Source organism: Polypterus senegalus, chromosome 12 (genome assembly GCF_016835505.1).
Source record: "Polypterus senegalus isolate Bchr_013 chromosome 12, ASM1683550v1, whole genome shotgun sequence".
In the NCBI taxonomy this organism is placed as follows: domain Eukaryota; kingdom Metazoa; phylum Chordata; class Cladistia; order Polypteriformes; family Polypteridae; genus Polypterus; species Polypterus senegalus.
This window is the reverse complement of record NC_053165.1, coordinates 4,916,587-4,927,873: the sequence shown is the minus strand read 5'-3', so window position 1 is coordinate 4,927,873 and position 11,287 is coordinate 4,916,587.

Sequence of the window (11,287 nt, the reverse complement as noted above, 5' to 3'; positions counted from 1 at the left end):
TGCAGGTATTGGGTGCAGTTTTGAGATTTGTTATTTTCTGCAAGAGCAGGAGATGATCAGACCTTTACAGTTTAAGTTTGGATTCAGGTCAGAACAATACACAATAACGTATTGATGTTATCTGTAATAACTGCCATATCTTTCTTAACACTGCAGCAACAGTTTAAATTGATGCCTTTTCTTCTTCCCCAGTTGCATTTCTCTCTTGCACTAACTGTTAAATGTCACTATTTTCTTGACTGTTGGTTTTAATTAATGTAAGGGTCTTCCTTTTTTGTCGTATTGCTGTATTATTTACAACTTATTTATAATCACATTTTTAATTTCATTTTTTACCCAAACTTAATTCTAAAACTGCTTGTTCTGCGAAGGAGAGGCACGCCCATCATACTGTTGTCCAACAGAAACGTCGCTCAAAATGTTGACCACGCCCACGGTTATTACGGGTATACACGGTGGCGCAGAGAAAAGCAGCCCCGCCCCCGCGCCCGGTAAGGCGAAGTAAACGGGAAGGCTCGTGCACGCTTTGTTAGTTCTGACGTCAGCGTGCGTGCTGTAGAGCCGAAGTGCCGTATAATTAGAAGAGCGTGTTTCGATTCCATCTTGACTGAAGAAGGGGCCTGGGTTGCCTCGAAAGCTTGTATATTATAATCATTTTAGTTAACCAATAAAAGGTGTCATTTTGCTCGACTTCTTACAACATCAATAATGGCTAACACAGTTACTACACACCATACTTCTCAAACTTGACACTTACAGGATCCTCCTTGTGAACGCTGCTGAGAAACGTGCAATTCAGTGAAAATGTTGTGGAGTCCTGATTTTGTGAGCTGCGCATTGAAACCAACAAACTGTGCAGTCTGATACTCGGAGGTCGTCGCGGACCATGGCGGATCGTTGGAAAAGAAGTCCTCGTAAATCAGGACGTGGATCGTGAAGGTTACGGCGTGTGGAAATTTTCAACGCGGTCAGCCCATCCTTTAATGGTGAGTAACAGTGTCTAATGAAATCGACATAACAGAGTTAACTTTTTTGCCACATTCCTCGATTTTTCAGTCGCAGATTTAATTTACATAAATGGAGCCAGGTGAGAAGGCGCGTAATCTTTACCGCCATTCAGCCTGCGAGCGCTTCGAGTCGTAGGGGCGGGCTCTGCGAGAGTTGATAGCCAATAAGCGCTCACACTGAACTGTGACGCGTGCTAGACAAGTGCCTGGAATGAGCGCGGGTGTTTTTGACAGCCCGGACAGATGAGGGGCGTCCGCCTGATGTGTCGTGTTTGTCACACCATAAACCGAGGGACCTTAGTACAGCAACGGCACTGTCAGACAGCACGTTATTTACGAACTGAAAGCTAGCGATACCTGGAAACTGAGCTTGAAAGTTGCCTAATTTGTCATCTATCTCTCTTCGTATTTGTCAATGTAATCGTGCAGTGCTACTTTGTACTCTTCGGCTTAGAGTCACTTTTTTCTTCCATTACTCTGTACTGCCACGCGGTGGTTGAAGTGGAACCAACTTACTGGTGGTCCTGTTTTTTTATGGCGAGCGGTAGGATGACATTGATAGAGGTGCCGGTCCGTTTCAAGTCCTGGATTCCGACATGTTAAACTGCAGCTGTCACCTGTGCATTTTGGTAAGCGGCGGCACACCACCTCCAGTCTTCTACCTGATCTGTCCATTGCTTCCACTTCAGCCACTGCAGATGTGTAATGTGATATCTTCAAGGTGACGGGATCAAGTCTGACATCCCGTCCGTGTACAAGTCGTGTAATGTGTCGCCGGCTTTAAGAGAAGACAATTCTTCATTTTTGGCTCTCACTTCTTTTTCTTTTAGTGTTTATATGATTTATTGAACTACTCTTCTAATATACCTGAAGTTTTTTTGTTTTAAGTGTGTCTCCTGATTTTATTCTGGCGCGGTTTATTAATCATACTGCCATTCTTACACCTTCGGCCTCTGCCAATCTGCCTTTGTTTTTTATAGAATGTTCCAGACCTTTGGTTCAGTCTCCACAACATTCGGCACGCACATTCCACCTTGTCCGAAAGAGACATTGGACAATTTTTAAAATCGAAATGTTGAGTCTGGGGGACTGTCGTGAGTTTTAAGGACACAGGCTTTTCCCAGATTTAGACCCCTGAAATAAACGAAATGACTTGAATTTGACTCTGGGAGAGGACACTTTCAGAGACCCCTTTTATAGAATTTGGATGTTTCTGACTTAAGATGACTTAGCTGGGTTTTGTTGGTAGTTAATCATAAAAAGACTTAAGTTGGGCTGCCAAACCTTTTATTTGATTTAAGGGGGGCTGGTGGTTGTAACTCATTCAGTCAGTCAAACCAGCAAACTGTTCAATCAATCAATCAGTCATTTTCTTAAGTTGCATCCACATTGCTAAGTTTTTTTATTTTAAAATGTTGTTTTTAAGTGAAAATGATTTCCGTCCACACTGGGATTTTCATGTCCTTTTCATACGTATCTCTGCCAACACTACAACGACCGCAAACGCATTTGACGTAGACGTTCACCCACAATGGGCACCGTGGGATTTATCGCCAGACTAGCGACTGGCACGTCGTTTATTTGCCTTTTATGCGCGTGTGCAGCGTTCAAACTGCACAAAACGTACCGTAGAAGCGTCTAGTTAATCAACACGGTGAGCGCCATGGAGAGCTGCGTCTCTGTGTCCAACGTGTTGGAATGTCATCTGTGAAGAGTGGCCAATCAGGGAATGACACGTCATCAGGAGCAGAATCCAATCGCGGAAGAGCCACGTAATAAGCAGGAGCCAATCAGAGTGCAGTTAGTCTGCGTTTTCACCAAACCACATTTGCAACAACAAGCTGGCATTTTCAGAAATATGCGGCTCTGGAGAGCGTTTTTAAAAGTCTGCATGTTCATTGGTTAAAAACGTTGGGGTAGGGTGGGCGACAGGCAAGAATGGTCAGTTAGTAAATTAATCAACCAACAGACCAATCAATCATTCAGTCAGCCAATCGATTAAATGTTCACATTCAATCAATAGATCAATCTAAAAAAATGGTGAATGTGTCAACATACCAACTGACCATTCAATCAGCAGTTCATCAGGCAGTCAATCCTAAACTAAAAACCCAATCAGCCTATCCGGCAATCAATCAGTCAAATAATCAATCAGTAAGTCAGTCGGTTCATCAGTTGATATATCGGTCAACCAATGAGACAATCTGCTCATTTGCTAGTCAGTCAAGTAGTCAGTTGGTCAATATGTTAGTAAATCAATTAACAAACCAACTGATCAATCAATCAGTCAGTCGTCCAGTCAATCACTTAATCCATCAATTAGTCATTGAATCGGTCAATAAATGACTCAATCAATCAATCAGTCAGTCTCTTTATTTACATTGTCCCGTGAGTCGATCGATCAGTAATCAATCAGTCCTCCGGCCCGCTTATCGTTTCGCTCCTTATGTCGCCGGTGTCTCGTCTTGTTCTCGATGTCGGAGCTCGTTTTTCCCCGAGGTGCCAGTCTCTCTTATTTTGCTGCCTTGAGTTTCTTTCTTAATTCCTGGCGCTTTTTAATTAAACAGAAGATCAGAAATAATCTGAGGAGCAAACACGAGGGGGGCTGCATCAAGAGGTGCAAAGTGCCTCCTAACTTATCGCTCGGCTTTCACCGTTAATTGCCGCCATTCCTGACCAAGTACTTGTGTGCCAACACAGATGTGCCTGGCGCCCCGAGTGGCATAAACAATCCCGGAGATCAAATCCTCGGCTCTTAAGCCATTCCTCTCTGCCGGCACCATCTGCTCTGCTCTTCTTCCCACAGACTCCATCTTTCTATTTACAGGATAAGTTAGTTTTAATTTTCTTTCCTCCGTTTTCCACTCCAGGAGATGCATAAAGCGACGTTCACTTTAACAAAACGGCAGCCGAAGAACGGCCTTGGCGCCCAAAATGAGTGAGTGAAGCTCATTAGACAGCATGCGGCTCGCTTAAACAGAGGCAGCCAATGGAATGGCTCGGGCCGCCTGAGGGGCGGGACTAAGGAGCAGCAAAGGGGTCAGCTGTCCATTTGAATTTTAGGTTTATTTAGCTGGTTGACACTTTGAGTTCAAATCCTGGTTTGGTTGTTGTCTCTGCCTGCAGACCAACGATCAGCAACGCCAAATCGTGAGCACCCCAAAAAGTGTTGATTCTTACCTTGCACCCAAGACTGCCACTCCTCACATCCAGCAATGGGATGATGCTGCATGGATGGATGGATGAATGGCTGGCTGGCACTAAGGACGTGCTGACGTCACATTTTACATACAAAGTAGATTCCATACAGCAGAAGGAGATGCCTGGTGGGCTTTGACTAACGTCGAGGCTTAACTGGCACACTGGTGCTTTACAATGCAACGTCCTGTCCACTAGAGGGCGACAAAGTGTGAATGCACAGAATAACTGAAGTGGGGGCAGTGATTGACAAGGGGTTGGCACACACCTACCCTCACCGTTGGACCAGCAGCCTCTCTCATGTCACTCATCAGCCTCTCTGACAGAGAAGGTGGATGCCAGTCTGGTGCCCCTCATGTCCTGCTCGTGTGGCTGCTGCACTGGTTTGTTATTTCTAATTTGAGTTACCACAAGCAGCACATGTTGTATTATATAGCACCTTTCACAGCATTTTATAAGTGTGGCGAATCTTTTAAAAAAAGTCTTCAGAATGGGCAGGTTAAGTGACTCATAAAGGGACTGAAAAACCAAAACTGTGCTTTGCAGTACTGGGCTTTGCCACAAGAGGGCACAAAGAGAAAGAATGCTGGCCACGTGGTTTACTTACTGCAATGACTGCCTATTGAAGTCAGTTTAACGCTATATAGCGCCTTTTTCCAGTGGATACTATTCTAAATCATGCTACTGGAATTGCATTATTATTTCAGGATTTCTAGAATTTCATAACTGGAAGATTCAATGATTTCCTCAAAGGGTCAATCTGACACAGTGCAATGTTTTAGCCACAAGGGGGCGACCAAAATAATGTCTGTTAATTACTGTGTTGGTTTCAGTCGATTCTTTAGTTGAATTGAAGGGGGTCTGAAAATGGATGGATGGATTTACCTCAGACAATAAAAAAATCTTGCCTTTATAGCGCCTTTCATAGCAGATACTATGTCTAGGCATTGTATAATTATGACTGAATTGTTAAAAAAAAAAAAAACCTGTCCAGTTAAGTGACTTACTCAGGGTCACACGGGGACTGAAAAGGCTAAACTGAGTTGTGCCCTGCCGTGACGTTGCCACCAGAGTAATGGCCATTTGTTTCACTTGTTGTCCTTGAAGAAGAGGTTGACATTATATAGTGCCTTTCTCCTTGGATGCTGTTCAGGGCGTAGCAGCCACTCAAGCCGACACAGACAGACGCACTTACAGAAGGCCACGTTTTTTACTTTTCTTCACCTCCCACTCAATACTCAATCCTTCTTCTTCTCTTTCTTCTTCTCCTCCATTCCTCCTCCTCGACTCCCTCCCACATTTCTGCTTACAATGCTGTGTTCTGACCACTAGAGGGCGACAGTCACTTGCTTTGCTCGGATTATTCTCAGTGTGATTCGCTACCAGCAAAAAAAAAAAATAGGAAATGGCTTTTTATTTCTTTAAGTGTGGCAGAATTCTCTTTGTAGTAAGTGAGAGGTGACACATCAAGCGACTCACTCGGGGTGACACGGGGACAAACAGACAGAGCTGAGCTGTGCAGTGCCTGAGAGAACAGCGGCCAAGTTATTTGTGGCTGATTTAACACTATATAGCGCCTTTCATTCTACTGGCATTGCAGTGTTAGTTAGAACTGGTGGGTTTTATGACCCTCTCATGGTGCACACTGCCTTGTGATGTTTTAGCCACTAGGGGGCCACCAAGAGCAGTGCGCTAATTCTTTGTTTCAGTTGATTGTTTTGTAGAATTGAAGCGGCTTTGAGGGTGGGTGGACAGATGGATGGATGATTTACCACAAACAAAAAAAAGTTTCATTATATAGTGCCTTTCATCACAGTTTATAAGTATGGCAGTAATGTTGTGTCTAACTTGTAAGAATCAGCAGACTCAGTCGAGGTCACTCAGGGCTGTGCTTCGCAATGCAGCGCCTCGACCACCAGGGGGCCTCAAAGCGTATCGGGGCTGCTGAACCTGCAGGTGGCCGCCGGTCGTTTGTTTCCCAGATTGCTGCTGCTTTACTGACCTCCCCGTCTGATTGGCTGCTGACGACACGGAGCTGGTAGACTGCAGAGCTCACTGCTGTGCACTCGGAGGTGAACTGGCGTGTCTGAGCCACCAGGGGGCCTCTTGGAGTCCACTGCAGGAGTGTCACGTCCAGCAGCTCAGCTCATAGTGGACACTGCAGTTCACACTCACGATTCAGAGTCCTGGGGCACCTGCACACACCCCCCCCACGATGGGGGTCCTACTCCAGGTCAGGGTGTTCAGGGGGAAGAAGCCTTCGTAACCAAAGAAGGGACGCCAGACCATCGCCAGGCTCGGGTGCACACATACACTCGGTGTAGATTTGGGGGGCTATTAATGGCATAGCAAGACCAGCAGGGGGCACCAAACAGAAGGTTTTAGCAGGAACAAAAAAAAAAAAAAAAGAGGAGAGGAGACCCCCAACGCCTGCACAGCCGAACTGACCAGGTGGATACACAGAGAGAAAAGCTCAACATGCGTGGACAGATGGGAAAGGCGCTATATGATAGAAACTGAAATGTGGAAGGCAGGCAGCGGGTGAGAACAGAAACGGCCGCATAAAATAAATCTGCGTCTGAATGATACAAGCGGTATGTGGTCAGGTGGGTTTGAAAGGCACCATCTCCATATATCAATATGTAAAATCCAACGTCTGTCTGTCTGTCTGTCCGCTTTTCACGCGAGAACTTCACGCATTTAGATTATCGGCTTTTTTTTTTCTTTGCATATTTTGCTTGAACATTCCGATTGATTTTACAACGAAGAATCAGAGGGGGCGGGGCCTCGGGAGTGGGGAGCAGGGCGGGGCCTCGGGTGGGGTGCTGGGCGGGGCCTCAGAAGTGGGGAGCTGGGCGGGGCCTCTGGTGTGGGGAGGCGGGCAGTCTGGGTGACCTCAGACAGACAGACAGACCGACCGATACACAGCGGGGTAGGATGTGTGGTTGTAAGCACAAGGTCATAAGAGAACACGGAGGCCATTCCTGGCCTTCTTTATCATTAGGGGGGCCCCAGATGGAGATGAGGGGTCTTGTGTTGCTCACTTACTCAGAGATCAGCTCAGTCAGGTGGACCACCCCAGCCACTGGTTATTAAAAGATGGGCATCTGCGATTTCCCACCAGGGGTCAGTCAGCCAGTCTTGCGTCACGTGGTGGCCACACCCACTCTGGATGCCCTCCTTCATGTTCTTGTGGTCCCGTGCAGGTGGGCTGATCAGTGCCAGGCTTGGCTTTTTCTCCCCTTGAGCACAACACCCCCCAGACACCCCTCATTGTAATTAAATTTGAACGGCGGGCTGCCCTGCAGACGCTGGCGACGCCGGTGCCATGATCCTTATTAACAGAACAGAATATTTTCAGCTCAAGGACATGTTAGCCCCTTCAGCATGGCTTCAAATTCCATTAAGCCCCCTTCACTGGCGTCGCCTGATTGACGTTTGCCGATTAGCATAAGAGGCAGCAATTATCTGTCGCAGTGAAGGACGCGAGGGGCATCAGACTGGCATCCACCTTCTCTGTCAGAGAGGCTGATGAGTGACATGAGAGAGGCTGCTGGTCCAACGATGAGGGTAGGTGTGTGCCAACCCCTTGTCAATCACTGCCCCCACTTCAGTTATTCTGTGCATTCACACAGTAGATGGGATGGGGGGGCAACCATGAGGTGTCAGGCAGAAGTAGTTCTGGAGATGGAGCCCCCCTGCAGGCCACAGCTGGCATTGCACCGTCACATCAGGAGCAGTCAGGCTGTTGGCATCAAAACCTACCAAAAAAATGAAAACCTTCCAGGGTAGCAGGCACACTTCTCTGTTTCAGTGCGTTTGCCCTCTGTGTGCAGCTGGCATGCTTGTTGGTGGCGATTCTCATTTGTGTCCGCAGTCCAATGCTGTTGGGTCGGTGGGCTCAGGACGGGCATTTCTGGAGGTGTAGACAGCCCACCCAAGATGAAGGGAAGCCATTAAATATACCAGGAAAGGGTGGGCTGTGGGGGAGTGGTGGGTAGGAGGGGCCATCTGTGACGTCGTGCCTCTCGCTGTCTGTCCGTGTGCCCCCCGTCTGTAGCGTAGGGTCTTATATAGCGCCTTTCATCTCTCCTATAAGATTAGACATTTGTGTCTGACTGGTGAAGTGTTTCAGTTTTATTTGCCCACAGTGGTGCCCATCTGATGCCAGTGCCACCCATTGGTCTTTTGGGTAGAAGCCCAACGTCACAGACCTTGAGTCCCACGCCATCACTTTTGCTCCCGGCATGGGGGCTGGCGGTATGGTGGGGGGGCTCCGATCGTCGCTGCTTGTCCAGGTCCACCTGCCATCTTCCTCATCTTCTTCAGTTCTTCATCGCCAGTCACCTCCATTACCTTTCAGCTCCGGGGGGGTCGTCACCTGAGAGGACAGCGCGGCCCCCTCAGTAGCGGTGGCTCCTCGTGGACCGGCGAGTGTCGGAGCCATCAAATGTGACACGAGCCGAAGAGAAGACCCTGCGTTGTGCGAGGGGCCGCGCCACCCTAATCGACCTCCACCATCCTAAATGGTATGTCACATCTCCATGGTAACAAGGCAATCATTGGGTGAAGCTGTGCGCTGATACCCCTGCCCCACACCCCCGCTCACTCACCCGCCCAGCCGTTTTATTTCCTCTAAGGCTAAAGTCACAAATGAACATCAGTGGGGGCACCGAGGCAGTGACAGTTTAAAGGGGGGGGCACTAATGGCACCAGGGGACTGAACTGACCACAAGTGACAAGGACAACAAATAGAAAGAAAACTGAAAGAAGCACATTGATGGGAGTGGTGGATCTGGGACCCCCGGAAGTGCTTGCCAGCTGCAGAGGGGCTTCAGGTGCCAGCCACACAACTTTTATTTTGAAATGGTCTCGTCTTGTGGCTCTCTGGTGGCCCCCCGGTGTCTGAACACAGCAGTTGATTGCTGGAGTATGGGGGTCCTGTGCAGTAATGGATGGGCAGTGCGTCACCATGACGACTGTTTGTGTCCTCTGGCCCTGAAACACTGCGGACCCCCATTGTGACGTGCAGCCAATGTGCCAAAGGGCAGGATTGAATATTAAGACCCTAAAAGCTCCGTGTTTGCTCCCTCGTGTCTCGTCACTGGTGGGCTTTTCTCAAGCGCCGTCCCCTAAAGCCCACTTCTCAGTCTCTCTATTTATTTTTGAGGGGCCTTTCTTGCCCCCCGGCTGGTTTTATGCTTGCCATCTTTGAAGGCGACTCTGCCAGCGTGGGCCTTTACTCCTCCTCCTCCTCGTGTGTCTCGGCTGCTTTGGCAACACCGATAAAGAGGAAGAGCAATTGGAGGGGCTGCTCACCGAGACCCCCAGTATTTTATCTCACCAAGGAGTTTCAGTTTATCCCTCCATCTTCCTAAGTCGCTTGTCGAGGCCTGGGTGGCACAGCAGGTACTGGCCAGGGTGGCACTTCTCAGAGCCCCCTTTTTAAGTATTCAGCTGGTGGGCTTTTTTTAGAAACATTGGGTCTTCACTTTAGAGAGAAACCTGAGCCTGCAGTGCAGCCCTAGCAGCCGAAGTGGGCACTGAGCTGCCCGCTCTCATCATGGCAGGGGCACCCTGGACTACAGCATGTGAGTGTCGATACATTGGGGTCATCCATCTGTTTGTTGGGGGCTTGTCTGCTGCCCTTTTGCAAGATAACAATGCCAGGTATGCCAGTGTGTTGCCAGCTGTGCCTTCAAGCCTGTCTGTGGTGGGATGGCAGCTTGACCCCCCTTTGCCTCATTGGGTCCCTCTAACCTGTCAGGCCTACAGGACCCCCAGCTAGTTGGCCAGGTACCCCCCGTGGCGTCTCTCATTCCAGCATGTTGTCCGGCCGGCTGCCCCTTTTTGTCTGGAGGGATGCCAGTGATGCCCGGCTCTGTGGTTTGCAGGGTTCACGTGGCACCGTGCAGACCATTCAGTGCCTCACCTCTCGCCCGTCCTCCTCACAGCAGGGCTGAGGGGCGGTGGAACGATAAGTCGGTCAGTGAATGGGACCACCATGAATAGTTGTCTCCCTGGCCGCTGGCACCACAGCTGAGTGCTGGTGGGACCCTGGGGGGCAGCACTGGCTGCCAAGGCTCTCCACTCATTCCTGAGTCATTGGTGACAGCACAGGCCTGGTAGTGGGGGTCCGGGGGGGCGGTGGGTGTGCAGTTTCAGGACCTCCTGGGCTTCTTGAAACCTCAAAGCTCCTTCTGAGATCTGGAGAGCGAAATTCAAGCTCACCTCAAACTCGAGGAGCAGGCTTTGTGGCCTACGCAGACCTTAAAGGGGGGACGACTAGAAAAGCCCCGGCCCCCCAAACCAGAAAGACAATTCATTTGAATTAAACAGAAACCCCGGAGCAGGACCTGAGGTGGCAGTCGCTGGCTCTTCCTCTGCTGTCGTCGTCCTCCACCTCCAGCTGACTGAGCCCCCTCTGCTGTGCCCACCCACACTTGCTGGCCAGATGTCACGTGACACGAGCTCCACAAGGAGGTCACATCATTGTCATATGCTACATGGCTCATGGCTCTTGCCCCCTGTCCTCTGCTCTCTTGCTCATTTCCTGTCAAGACCCCTGGACCGGTGTACACAAACATGGCACACAAGGTCGCGGCTCCATGGCAACGCTGGATTACCTCTTGGCTCAGATCCAAGGACCCTACCATTGGTGGCCACTTTCTGACTGTGGGGGGCTCTGATGGCCCCGATGATGTGGGATGGCGCCGGTCAGTTTTCTCATCGGGCGTGTGTGCCACTCTTCTGCCCCCTTGTGTTTCACAGCCGGACCCCCTACTTTCCCTCTGACCCCCCTCAGTTGGCCTCTCGGTCCTCGATTGAATCTTCCTTTTGATTTCTCCGTCCATCCACTTTCAGACCGTGTGGGCAGAGCAGGGGGCATCAGGGTCGGGAAAAGTCCCTTACACTGTGCCACCTCAGAGTCACAACGGCGACAAAAACCAAAAGCCATGCAGAAACACCACTTTACACGGGGCAGTGTTAAAGAGATCCACAGTCGGGCTCTGTGCCCACGTGACCCCATCTGCCATCTTCTCTGTCGAGGTGGGCAGAAGTCACAGCAGCCAACTGCCCAA